Source organism: Macrobrachium nipponense, chromosome 2 (assembly GCF_015104395.2).
Source record: "Macrobrachium nipponense isolate FS-2020 chromosome 2, ASM1510439v2, whole genome shotgun sequence".
NCBI lineage: Eukaryota > Metazoa > Arthropoda > Malacostraca > Decapoda > Palaemonidae > Macrobrachium > Macrobrachium nipponense.
The window spans coordinates 122,775,614-122,790,522 of NC_087201.1; the positions used below are offsets into that span (position 1 = coordinate 122,775,614).

Sequence of the window (14,909 nt, forward strand, 5' to 3'; positions counted from 1 at the left end):
CTTATTAGAAGAAATATTAACAAACAGTCCGTGAATAGAAAATTGACAACATCTTTATAGACCTCGATGCCCAGGTGTTAGAAAATTTTCGCTCAATACGAAACCTGTTGGACGTATTCCTTAAGCGCATAAACATTATTAAATATGAGTAATGGTGATTATATGTGACCATCAGGGTCCATTACTTGAGTAAACATAATCTGGCCTCAGTTCCTTAACTGCAAACACCAGCTCACACAGACACCTGAAATGGAGTGAGCGAAGTGTATGAATATCGAAGCTTTTGAGAGGCTTGGAGGAAGGTCTGCCGTGGCGCCGAGGGTGGGAAAGCTTTTCAGGCGTCTAGGTGGGTAACTAACTACGTTTGCTTTTCAGTAGTCGTGGGAAAACGTAGAATGTTGCTGCTGATGATTAAACTCGCTTTATGCCAGCACGGGCTCTTGCTCATACAGCAACCCGTAAAGATTGCAGAAGCATTTAAACAGAACAGAAACCCATACTTTTGTATAAGAATTACAAGTCTATTCATTTAGGGGTGTGTACAGGGGATTATGTCAAACTTTGTAAGTTGTTTTAGTCGTAGTAATTCGACGCGCCAGGAAAGGGACTGAAACATATGGCATCCTTCAAGCAATGTCAGCATCGAGTAACGGCCCTGACACGTTTGACGAACATTTTACTCTTCCTCTCCTATTCTGTTATTATAGTTTGCATTCTCGCTCAGTTCAACAGAAAAAAAATACGAGTCTGGACCTACGCAACCTTTTTAATTCGAGCTGATTAAACTTACAACATTCTAGTGCCAGGAAGACAAACTTAGCCTAACAAGACTTCACACCTACGGCCGATACCTACCATGAATGAACTCGTGGATTCCAGGCTTTCTGATATAGAAATTACAACTTTCTCTGCAAAAGTTACATAGCAAAGACCCTGCCCGAAAATAAAATAGTTAAAGTGCTCAACATGAAGACACCTGAATAGTTTCTGCATTTGTGATTCATATCTGGCCATGCATAAGGCGTTGTACCTTATATACTGTTCTTTATGATAGATCTAAATGAATAGCACTTCAAACTGCGTGTGATGACGATGTCTTCTTGAACTAGACGTGACATGACGGCATTTCTCCTTCACCTACTTTACGATAATATTACAAACTTATTAAGTTACTATTTATATCGTAGCGTTTCACACTCGGTTTCTTTATGACAAAGTTGACTTGGGTTCATACTGTCTCTCTCCTACTGATTCAAACACACACACACACTTTATTTATATATTAGTATCCATCACACGCAGTTTGAAGTGTTATTCACTTAGATCTATCATAAAGAACAGTATACAAGGTAGAACGCCTTATGTATGGCCAGACACACACACTTAGTAATACATACGTTAAACACTGTATCCGTGTTCTAATATGTTGTAGGAAGCCCACTAAAATTTGGAAAAAATTGAAAGTTTTTATTTAAGCTTTCGGAGAGTACATTCTCTTCCTGTTATTTCTCTTTCTGAAAGAGGGAGAGAATGTACTCTCCGAAAGCTTAAATAAAAACTTAAATTTTTTCCAAATTTTAGTGGGCTTCCTACAACAATATATATACATATATATATATATATATATATATATATATATATATATATATATATATATATATGCAGAAGCCAGGTACTATGTCGTACCTCTAAGTAAATGGGGATACAATCCACAATGAAGTAAAATCCTCTTGTAGTTTAAAATATATATTTCTTCTACAGGATTAAAGCTTTAATCCTGTACAAGAAATATATATTTTAAACTACAAGAGGATTTTACTTCATTGTGGATTGTATCCCCATATATATATATATATATATATATATATATATATATATATATATATATATATATATATATATATATATATATATATATATATATATATTATTATATATATATATATATATATATGAGAGAGAGAGAGAGAGAAAGTTTAGCAGTTTAGTAATGAAGAATTACGGGCTGCGCCACCTTAATCTACACACGCACATTATACAGAACATAATCAAAGATCTTACTGAAATACAATCTGAAACAACAGCCTAATGTTGTCATAAATTGTTTATTTTTATAACGTTTGAAATTTTCGACAAAATAATTTCTTAAGTATTATTCTATTTGTAAGCTCTTTGCTTATTGATACACCCCTAATTATAATTTTACTTTTTCTTTTCAAGTTCGCGTAATTTATCGTTTATGACGTCATGTTCAGCGTCATACCAAAGTCAGGTTATTGATGTCTTTTGCTGTGAATGTTTAGATAACTTCTTTTAGAATGTAAGATTTGTCATGGGCAATACTTTAAACATACTCTACAACATTCTACGTACTACAACAGAACGAGCGTATCTTACCTAGTGTAATCTTTTAAGAAAGTAAAGCATATATGTGAAAGGTTAATTAATGTGATAAAATAAGGGAAAATTGAAAATAAATTCCACAACCTGGTACAAGACACTAGACCTACTATTTGGATTCCAAGGTAACTGTCGGAAGAGCGTATGTTTCCTACCTGTATACATCGATGACTCTGTAGCCTCCTTAGCTCAGGGGCAGAGCACTGGTCTTGTAAACCAGGGGTCGAGAGTTCGATTCTCTCAGGGGGCAGGGATAATAATATTATATACGCCTTTCGACAAATATCAATGAAATGTAAAAGAATGTGTTATTTATGTTAGCGCCTGCCTTTGCACATCGACAATGGAGGAAGGCAAAAACATTCATCGAGTACCTTAAAGTTCCATGCCATGCTCATGAATGTTCATTTATACAGTGCACACGATATTTGTTTGTTGTTCTCAACAACATCTCTTCTGTCCGTGAATCTATTTTTTTCTGTGCGCAATTATTAAATTAAACGTTTGTGTGTATCAAAATTGTCTTTGTCTTTGTGTGTAGGTGCATCGGTTTTCATTTCAGTTATTCTGCATTGCAGAGGGAACCCGTATATTTGGTGTATTACCCTGAAATAAAAAGTAATTTTTAAACTTTGCAGATAACGTAATTATGTGGACAGTACTAAAAAATAGGGAGTAAATTTCATTTGGTTTTGATTTCCCCATTGGATATTTTTCTGCGTATTAATTTCTGCTTAATTTTTTTTGTCTTAGTTTCGATTTATTTTGTTTTTGTGCCTTTGTTCTTACATTGTTTTTGTGTCCTTGTTCTTTGATTTGTTTTCTTGTGTTATTATTAATGTGATGAGTATTATCATCTAATAATGTTTAATTTTGTGAATAAAACTTCTCAAAAAGTTACATCCGGTTATATTAGTTCAGATCTTGGTATATATTGATGTACCATTTCAACTGTTACTGAAGTAACACTTGAAAGTAAAGAGAACGCCACTGAAATAAAGTGTTGAATTCAACTGGGTTCCTCGGAGTCGATAAGAACCTGGAGTCTCAGAGAATCGGAAACTGCATCTCTGGTGGCACCTGAGAGAAGGTTTTGAGTCTCTTGACTGAGAGAAAGAAAATGCAACTTTTAAGATGACTCAGGTCTTGGGAATTTTGAGCTCCTAGAAAGCGTAAGGTAGTGGTTGTGCAAGTTAATTCATTCCTTTGGGTGTCAGGGGAAGTGCTGCCTTGACCACTTCGAACTGAACCCTGGCTACTGAAGAAAGTAGAATTCCTTTTCTTTTAAAGTAATCTGGTTAGAGAATGGTCCCGAGTGCTATATTAAGTAAAACATAAAAAAAGTTAAAATCTCCCTTACCTGTGACTGCATCAGCATGTAACAATATTTACAATTAATGTTGCAGGCAGATAGAGAAACCAGGCATTTCACGAACTGCCTGAAAGTTCAGGCAGATAACGAAATGCACTTAGGGACATTTGTTGTCTGGGAGTTTGTTCAGTTTGTACCTCTCTCTCTCTCTCTCTCTCTCTCTATCTCTCTCTCTCTCTCTCCCTCCCCTCAAAGGGCCACCTCGTGAAAGAGGATGGCAATTTGTCATGTTAACGATTACTATCGCCGTCGTCGAGCAAGGATAAGCAAGTGTCACACGGTGATACCGGTTTCATTCTGCCTCGCAGTGAGATGAATTTTTGAAAAGTTAGTCTGTTACGCCCTAGGTCTAGAATAACCTGGTTACACCTTCAATGCTCTCTCTCTCTCTCTCTCTCTCTCTCTCTCTCTCTCTCTCTCTCTCTCTCTCTTTCTGCTTCTCAAGGAGACGATCGACGTCGATGGAATGACAGAATAAAATTCAAAACTATAAGGTATGAAGACAAGTATTTTGGAACTACGTTCTCTCTCTCACTTAAAAGCTATCGGCAAAAAAAAAAAATATCTTTCTCTTTATCAAGGGAATGTCATGTTTGGCATTATTTATTGCTTCGTTAGTCTGAGGGCAAATTAACTCAAAGGCTCTCGAAAGATATCCAAGGAATTTTTTGGAGAGGTTAAATCACAAGCCAATATTGTGATTAGTGTTGTTGAGTTACTAAGTCATAAAAAAATTAATACCTACTCATATCGTTCCTGCAGTAAATAACAATAAAAAGATATTTACTCTGTATAAGATCACTACATCATTAATCATAAGCCAGGGTTCTCATTGTCCGAGTGCATGTGGGGATTTTGTGAGACTTCATTTTCCTGGAAACCTATTACGAGAGTACCAGGCACTGCTGACAGTTTGCCTTACTTGTCACACTGCTTGAGGTCTTTAACACTGCTTAAACATTGTTTGCAAAGTCTCTTTTGCCTTTTTCTTGATATTCATTTACTTATACGTATCTATTCTTACTTAGCCATCCAGCTATTTGTTTCTTACTATGTCTTGTTCTATTACTAACAAAAATCTTTCATCCCACGTACAACAAACGCTAGAAACGATTCAATTGTATTTCTTAAATTGTATTTCTGAAATAGTAATATAATGAAGGTAAATTATGTTCTGATGCGGGTAGTCAGCTTCAGCGGCGCTACAGTTCAACAATCTTCTAATGGCCAGTTCAGACCACTGGTTGTTTCTTTCGCTTTCTATTCACTAACACCTGAATGCCTTCGTTCTCTCTCTCTCTCTCTCTCTCTCTCTCTCTCTCTCTCTCTCTCATAATTCCCTTTTTTTTTTCCTTTCAATCATTGCCTGACTTCGAAACGGAAAGGCAGTGCATTAAGTTACAAAAGTCCTTGAATATCCAGTTCGCTCTACCTCGAATCAATATATTTTCATATGTTAACCGAAGGGGAATTTTTTAGTTTATAATAAATTCGTCATTTTCTGGGTTCGAACCAGCGCACAAAGGAGAATGCAGGACTTCAGTGATGTTACGACCAGACCATTCGTCACTGAAGTCCTAATTTTTCCTCTGTGCGTTGGTTCGAATCCACAAAGGAAGAAATATTTATCAACTAAAAAATTCCCCTTGCGTTAACATATATGAAAATATATCAATTCCGAGGTAGAGCGAATTGGATAGTAATGGACATTTTTAGGTTAATGCAGACATACATACATACTAATAATAAAATGCATATATATTATATATACGAATTTCATGTATATGAATATATATATATATGAATATATATATATATATATATATATATATATATATATATATCATATAGTATATATATATATATATATATATATATAGTATATATATATATATATATATATATATATATATATATATCATTCGAGCTACAAATGTCCTTTAATACCTAATTTTCTCTACCTCGGAAATGATATATTTTCATATATGTAAACCGAAGGGGAATTTTTAGTTGATAATAATTTCGTCCCCTCATGGTATCGAACCACTATCCAACGGACAGGCATGAAATCAGGACAACATTGACGTTACCGATTTGGCTAACAGTGAGGCTATAAGTTTAAAACGATTCTGACCTTACAAATCACCGTCGAACTCGGGTTTTCGTAATTAGAATCAATATGCAACCCCGTCTACCATGTTAGCCAATTCGAACGTTTGATGAACGAAGCCATATTATTAATAATTATTACATCACCGTGATTCGCTCTACCTCGGAAATGATATATTTTCAAATGTAAACCGAAAGGGAATTTTTAGTTGATGATAATTTTGTCCCCTCATGGGATCGAACCACCGTCCAACGGACAGGCACGAAATCAGGACGACGTTGACATTACAGATTCGGCTAACAGCGAGGCTATAAGTTTATACCAATTCTGACCTTACAAATCACCGTCGAACTCGGTTTTTTCGTAATTAGAATCAATATGCAACCCCCTCTACAATGTTAGCCAATTCGAACGTTTGACGAACGCAGCCATATTATGAATAATCATCACATCACTGTGATTCATATAAATCATTCGAGCTACAAATGTCCTTTAATATCTAATTCGCTCTACCTCGGAATTGATATATTTTCATATATGTAAACCAAAGGGGAATTTTTAGTTGATTTGTAAGGTCAGAATCGGTATAAACTTATAGCCTAACTGTTAGCCGGATCGGTAACGTCAACTTCATCCTGATTTCGTCCCTGTCTGTTGACCAGTGGTTAGATCCCATGAGGGGACGAAATTATCATCAACTAAAAATTCCCCTTCGGTTTTCAAATATGAAAATATATCAATTCCGAGCTAGAGCAAATTAGATATTATAGGACATTTGTAGCTCGAATGATTTATATGAATCACGGTGATGTGATAATTATTCATAATATGGCTACGTTCGTCAAATATTCGAATTGGCTAACATGGTAGAAGGGGTTGCATATCGATTCTAATTACGAAAAAACCGAGTTCGATGGTGATTTGTAAGGTCAGAATCGGTATATACTTATAGCCTCCCTGTTAGCCGAATCGGTAACGTCAATGTCGTCCTGATTTCGTGCCTGTCCGTTGGACGGTGGTTCAATCCCATGAGGGGACGAAATTATTATCAACTAAAAATTCCTCTTCGATTTACATATAAAAATATATCATTTCCGAGGTAGAGTGAATTCGATATTAAAGGACATTTGTAGCTCGAATAATTTATATGAATCGCGGTGATGTGATAATTATTCATATATATCTATATATATATATATATATATATATAATATATATATATATATTATATTGTATTCGTGCTACAAATGTCCTTTAATATCTAATTCTCTCTACCTCGGAATTAATATATTTTCATATATGTAAATCGAAAGGGAATTTTTTAGTTGATAATATTTTCGTTCTCTCGTGGGTTCGAACTACCGCTCAGCGGACAGAAAAGAAATCAGGATGTCAATGACGTTGTCGATTCGACTAACAAGTGAAATTATGACATCATACCAACTCCGACCTTACAAATCACCGTCAAACTTCGGGTGTTCGTAATTTCGAATCGATATGCAACCTCCTCTACCATGTTAACAAATTCGAACGTTTGCCGAACGTAGTCATATTATGAATATGTATATATATATATATATTATATATATATATATAATATATTAAATATATATATATATATATATATATATATATCTATATATTAGTTTATATATATATATATTTAATATATAATCGATATAAATTATTATTATTCATATATATATATATATATGTATCTATGGATATATATATATATATATATATATATATATATATATCATGCTATATATATATATATATATATATATATCCCTATATATATATATTCGTAACTATATATATATAATCTATATTATAATATATTACATATATATATGACAATATATATATATATATATACAAAATATATATATATATATATATTAATATATAGATATATATATATTATATATATATATATATACAGTTTTCAGCACCTCTTATGTATCTTTTTTCCTCCTCATCTCTTAAACAAAAGGCAACTTGAAATTTAAGATAATCATGTGCATATTTTAAGTTAAGGACCGACCCTCTGCTCCTCTCCTCGCCAGTAGAGGAACTACTTACCTGGTTTCTTTATTGACAGGTGCTATGGAGGGAATAGAACTAAGCGCCCTGTCAGAATCTCTTGACGCAGATAGAATGGAAGGGTTTATCTGACGTCACTGACCATTCTGCGAGGGTCGGCAAATGTTACGTAGAAGACAAGATAACGATAAGGTAAGTGAGTTACATGCCAGCTAGGAAGACGGACTCCATGTCTTCCCTCTTTTGTTGCTGCATTGTATTCGTAGCTGTCAGGGTAGACGCAAATCATGTGTTTACGTATATGGCCACGCCGAAGGGTAAAATTAAGAATTACATTATGTATGGTTTTGATCACTTCATTCTACAATGGTTTTTAATGAAGCCGTTAATTCTCAGGTGCGGTTTTTTTTCTCTCTTTTTTTAATACCAAAATTGGGTTAGTCGTAACAACCGGAAATTATCAATTTAAAACTTAAGGGATGATGACTACGATGATTTTACTTAGTGTCATTAACGTTCATTATCTTTCCAACCTGTGGATATTTTATCACTAAAATGCTTCTGCTTCATATTAAAAAAATGCTCATCATTTTCTCTTTTTACCTGCTTTGTAATGAAATGGATGTCGTCTTGCTTTCGAGATATAAATTGTAAACACTTATTTCCAATTTACTAGAGCATACATTTTTTGCAAATAAGTCTTCCCTCATAAATTCAACTGAGGCGTCAAACATAAGTATAAGTTTAAAAAAAAATTAACTATGCAATACAACTACGACACAACAAAGAAGAGAAAGAATAAAAAGCAAACTGACAACTTTTAGACCGTTGCAGTTTTACTCTGTAGTCATTATCGACACTAAGTCAGAAGAACTGACAGATATACTATCTAACGTTTATTATTTACAGGTGTTTTAATTCAATGAGCGTCTGTAAAAGGGTTATACATATTTACAAGAACATTAGTCTTCCAGGCTATTCGCGATAATTATCGCATGCAACTCATCAACAATTCAATAAGATTAGTGGCCGTCATATAAGTGCGTTCACTAATATATATACATATGTATATATGTATATATAGATTCACATATTACATATAAATATATTTACATATTACATATGAATAAAGATATAAGCCACGAAGGAAAGTAAAACACTGGAGTAGCTGCAAGATCTTTCGACTCAACGTCCGCTAAGTAAAGGACATGGAACGAAAGATCTTGTAGCTACTCCAGTGTTTCACTTTCCTTCGTGGCTTATACCTTTATTTGTGCATTTATCACGTTCCAACTTTCGAACCACGGTCTGGTTTAGAAACAGCGATCGACAGGGATAGACGAGGCCGTAGACCACCTGGCTATCATGTCATGATTTTATATATATATATATATAATATACACACACATATATATATATATATATATAATATATATATATATATATATATATGTATATATATATATATATGTGTATATATATATATATATATATATATATATATATATATATATATATATTATATATATATATATATATATATATAATTATTGCTAACCATAACTACTCAACAGCTTATCTTAGTCAAGCATTCTATATCAAACGTTAACCGTCTACTCGATTTTTTTTTCAAAGAATGTCATCAAATGTGTCACTAAAAGAGCACTTTTTAAAATGTGTCAATAAATGTGTACTTTATTACCTTCCTGGAACAAGCTGAACCTCTAGAAACGTAACTACAGGGAAGAGACGAGCAGTAGAACCATGAAAGGTGAGGAAGCCCAAAGTCCGAAAGAGAAAGACGTAACTGTCTTCTTGAAAATACGACTTAGGGAAAGGTACTGATGTTATGTTATTTGGCGTTACACCTACCGGGGTCGCTGACGGCACAACCTCAGCGGAGTCAGCTTGAAACAAAGAAGGTGGGGGGTGGGGGATGGGGTGGCAGTAATGAGCAAAAAGTTTAGTATATCTTAGTTTAACTAGACCACTGAGCTGATTAACAGCTCTCCTAAGGCTGGCCCGAATTATTATATATTTTCACGTGGCTAGGAACCAATTGGTCACCTAGCAACGGGACCTACAGCTTATTGTAGGATCCGAACCACATTATATCGAGAAATGAATTTGTATCACCAGAAATAAATTTCTCTGGTTGCGCGTTGGCCGAGCCGAGAATCGAACTTTGAACCACCAGATTGGTAGCCGAGCGCGAAAACCACTCATCGAACGAGGAACTAGTTATGAGCGAAATCTTCACCAGTCGGGAACCTGCTTTCTCGCCTTCGTGCATCGAAAAGTTTGGAGAAGAAAGATACGGAACGTGAAAAGGAGCGCATGCGCGGACCGAAGTCAAGAGACCTCTTAACCTTGGCGTGGAAAACAGCCGAGATTTACTTATGCCTGTGGCAGAGATGTGTAGATGGACGAGGTAAAGCTTGGAATAAGTGTCTCTGAGAAGAATGTCCATTAACATGTACTAAATGCGAGATTGCATGCACGATGGCAGCTGATAAAACAACAAATTCTGTCTCTCTTTTCTGCCAGTAAATGGAGAATATTAGACGATTCAGATTAACATATTCATGGCAATACCATGTTGGGTGTAGTACTGTTGGCGCTCATATTTGTGAAACTTCCATAATTCTGAATATGCATTGCCAAATTAGCGGCAATCACTAACCGCTGTATAGCGTAAAACAAGGCTTCTTGCTTCTTCCGTGAATCAGAACTAATTAGCGCAGCAAGGATACAATTTTACTTCTATTATAAGTAAGTAAAAAGATCTTGACGCTTGAGTGCAGATTTTAGAAATAATAATCCACTCAAGAAAGCATGGTTACAAACGTCATTAGCCAAAGCAGGTGATAGAAAAGGGTGTAATCTTGAAAATCGATAACTATTGGAAAAGAATAGGAGCGAAATAACTACTACTGATTAAAAAAAAAAAAAAAAACTTTAATTTCACAAAGAGCAGCGACTGCGCATAAAATGTACTTTTGAAATTCCTCTCCAAGCACACTGAAAATTGGAATTCTACACCGTGCAAAAAAGTGGAGACTTGAAAAGGAATAGAGATGTTAAGAGAACTATGAAACGAATAATTCTTATGAAGAGCAGAGACGCATGCGCACGAATGCATTGTTATTGAAATAAGCAAATGAACAATAATGCAGGCTGAGATAAGCATACCAGGAATAAGAATATTCATTTAACAATAACAGGATACAACGTAGTAGTAATACAAGGACGAATTTCAACTTTTACAACAGTCCCTAATTATGACAGTTTTGATGAAACTTCAATCAAAGTAATTCCTCGCTTTCTTAAAATCCGCTTCGTCAATCCTGCTATTATGAAGTCTTTATTTTATCGTTCTACCTACCAATTACCAAGGATAATAATAATAAAATAACTCACTCGTCCTTTTTTTCTCCTAGTCACACACACACAGACACACACACACATTAGATTTTTAAGACAGACTCGTTAGATTGTTCTTAACAATTTCATTTACGTTGTGTTCCACAATTGCTACTGCTATTGAGCAATAAAGACAACAGCGTCCGTTTTACGAAGAAATTGACAAATGCTTGAAAAAAAAAATTGTGTTGCTATTAGTTTCGTTTTTTACAGGTGAGTCTGGCCATTAAGCCAAACAGAACTGACGTGTCTTATTATAGATACATGGTGTTATCGACATTCATAGCTGTACTTCGGTTATATTACCCAAAAATTCTGAGTGAAAGATTCCCGGTTTCGCAAGATCGAACAGTTAGACTAGAGTCATTTCAGCTTTATAATCACTGCACTGAGCCAATTATTGAGACAATTATTTCTCATTCCCGGCCTACCGCTTGACACTGCACAAAAATAGGTTTGTCTTTTTTGTCTTAGACACTGATTGATTGAAGGGTAATACATTTATATATATATATATATATATATATATATATATATATATATATATATATATATATAATATATATATATATACACACACACACACACACACACATATCACTAAGTATATAATGATAATATATAGATTATATATGTTTATATATATATTATATATATGTATATAATAATATAAAATCATAAAGTAATATAATAAAAAAATAAAGAATGTATATCTATAATATCTATATATATATATATATATATATATATATATTATATATATATAATACTTACTTTACTTACTTTACTTTATCTTCCCGCCACTGGCCAGTGGCATAAGGCTGATACAGTTCCTCTCCATCTGTCTCTATCCCGAGCCATTTCCCTCGCTTCCTCTAAGTTTTGGATTTCATCCTCAAGATCCCTGACAATTATGTCTATCCACCTCGTTCTTGGTCTACCCAGCGGTCGTCTTCCTATTTGTACTGCTCTCAATGCTCTCCTGGGGTCTCTATTCTCTTCCATCCTCTCAACATGTCCAAACCATTTCAGCCTTCCCCTCTTCAACCTGGTACTGACTGGCCTTTGCCTCAATCTCACCCTGATGTCTTCATTTCTAACATAATCATCCCATTTAATGCCAAGTATTCTTCTCAGCAGCTTCATCTCAAAAGCATCCAACCTTTTCTCCTCTGTTCTGGTCAGTGCTCAGGTGGACGAGCCATACATCAGGACTGGTAGTACTACTGCAATGAATATTCTCATCTTAGTTCTCAAGCTGATTTCATGCCTCGACCAAACGTTTTTTCTCAGAACCTCAAAAGCTCTTGCTGCTCCTAGTTTTCTTCTTTGTATATCTTCAATTTGCCTCCCGTCTGTCTGTTACCACACTTCCCAAGTAAACAAACTTCTCAACTTGCTTGAGTTCCTGTCCTCTGATTGTCATATCCTCCATGTGCACCCAATCATCATCCTTACTCACAACCATGATCTCGCTCTTCTTTGTACTGATGTTCAAGCCAAAATTCTGTGTCTCTGTCTCCATCCACGTATCAGCAACCAACGCAACATCATCAGCAAAGTCCAAATCCATAAAAACTTCTCCACCAATACTAGCCCCTCTGTTTTCATTCTCCATCACTCTTCTCATTATATGGTAAATATATATATTAAACAAGGTGGGTGACATAACACATCCCTGTCTTAGCCCACTTCCAACTGGGAACCAGTCACTTTGCTGTCCATCCAGCTGTACATATATGTGTGTGTGTGTGTGTGTGCGTGTGCATGCGCACGCGCGCTCGCGTATTTGAAAAAGTTTGTTACAATTAATTTCTTACCTAACGTTTAGGATTCTCTCTCTCTCTCTCTCTCTCTCTCTCTCTCTCTCTCTCCTCTCTCTCTCTCTCTATATATATATATATATATATATATATATATATATATATATATATATATATATAGTATATATATATATATATATATATATATATATATATATATATATATATATATATACATATATATATATATAGTATATATATATATATATATATATATATATATATATATATATATATATATAACTCTCCAGTCACTTAGTGTCCAAGACAAAAAAAAAACAACCTATTTGTGTGCAGAGTCAGGCGGTTGGCCGAGCAATGAGAAATAATTGGCTCAGTGCAGTTATTGTAAAGCTGAAGTGGCTGGAGTTTAACCGTTCGATCTTGCGAAATAGGGAACCTTTCACTCAGCCTTGATGCTCAAGTACGTAGGTTTGGATCCAAATGGCATTTTCCATTTGATTTTTTGTGACTACTACTGATCGCTTGGTTCCTGAGCTTTTTCACTATTTCGCGCAAGATGCTTAGAATGGGATCTTTCCGCGCTTACACCTCTCGTTTTTGGAATGGATGGAATATAAAATTTAGGCCTATGGTCAAGCGCTGGGACCTACGATGTCATTCAGCGCTGCCTAGCGTTTCTGAATGTCTATTGGCAGGACGTCTGAAGTATAATAGTAATAACAACAACATTACTAATAATATAATAATAATACCTATTTCGAATGATGAATGCAATCATGTGTTCTCTAGGTTGCAACTTGCCTTCCGAAAGGGCCTGTGATCTTCTTGCAATTGCTAATGCTGTAAAGATATCCCCAGATCCTATAACTGTTCTGGACTTTAGCGCTGCTTCCGACGCAAGCAAAGCAAATGTTGACTTTGATTAAGCGGTCTTTATGCTAGTGCGATTCTTGTTTATAAAGCAGCCCGTAATCCAAAGGCGCAATGCACACTTTGTTTTTAAGGGAGGACACACAGCCAGTCGGCACGCAGTAATCGACCCTGGATGCAACTGACCCTTTAACACATATATAGATTTACGAATACCTGTAACAAATTCAGAACACAAACATGCAATGTGTAAGTACATAAGCACGCAAATATACGTACTTACACGTACTCGTATGAGTAGGTCTTGTGACCGCATATAGACATCATATTTATGAAAATATGTGTATTAATGAATTTTGTTAAAACCTAAAACCCCCCTGAATGAATGAAATTATATATATATATATATATATATATATTATATATATATATATATATATATATCAATACAGAGATCCACAGTAATATCCTTGTTTATCTAGATATAATGTTTGTACAAAGCTTAACGCTTTGTATAAACATATTATATCTAGATAAACAAGGATATTACTGTGGATCCCTCTATTGTTTTCTTAGAAGCACGATACAGTGTTTTTATTTTGCATATAAATATATATTAATATATATATTATATATATATATATCTATATATATATATATATATATAATGTGTGTGTGTGTGTGTGTGTATGTATGTATGTCTGTTTGTATATATACGTACATATGCAAAATCATCTGCCCATTTTCCACATATTCCCTCTCTCTCTGGTCTATTCTTGCCTGTAATTCAACTTTATCATTTAGGTTTAAGTACTTTGCATATTCTACTTAGCGTTCTCCATCCCCTCCCTAAAACTTTTGTACGAATATCTTTTACTTTTAACTTATCTTCATTGTA

At 34.5% G+C, this 14,909-nt stretch overlaps 1 non-coding gene across 1 annotated transcript; it reads left to right on the forward strand.

Moving 5' to 3' along the window:
• The first annotated feature begins 2,578 nt into the window (after positions 1-2,578).
• Trnat-ugu (transfer RNA threonine (anticodon UGU)) lies at positions 2,579-2,650 on the forward strand. The gene has a single exon. It is a non-coding gene; the product is annotated as a tRNA-Thr (tRNA).
• The last annotated feature ends 12,259 nt before the right edge of the window (positions 2,651-14,909 follow it).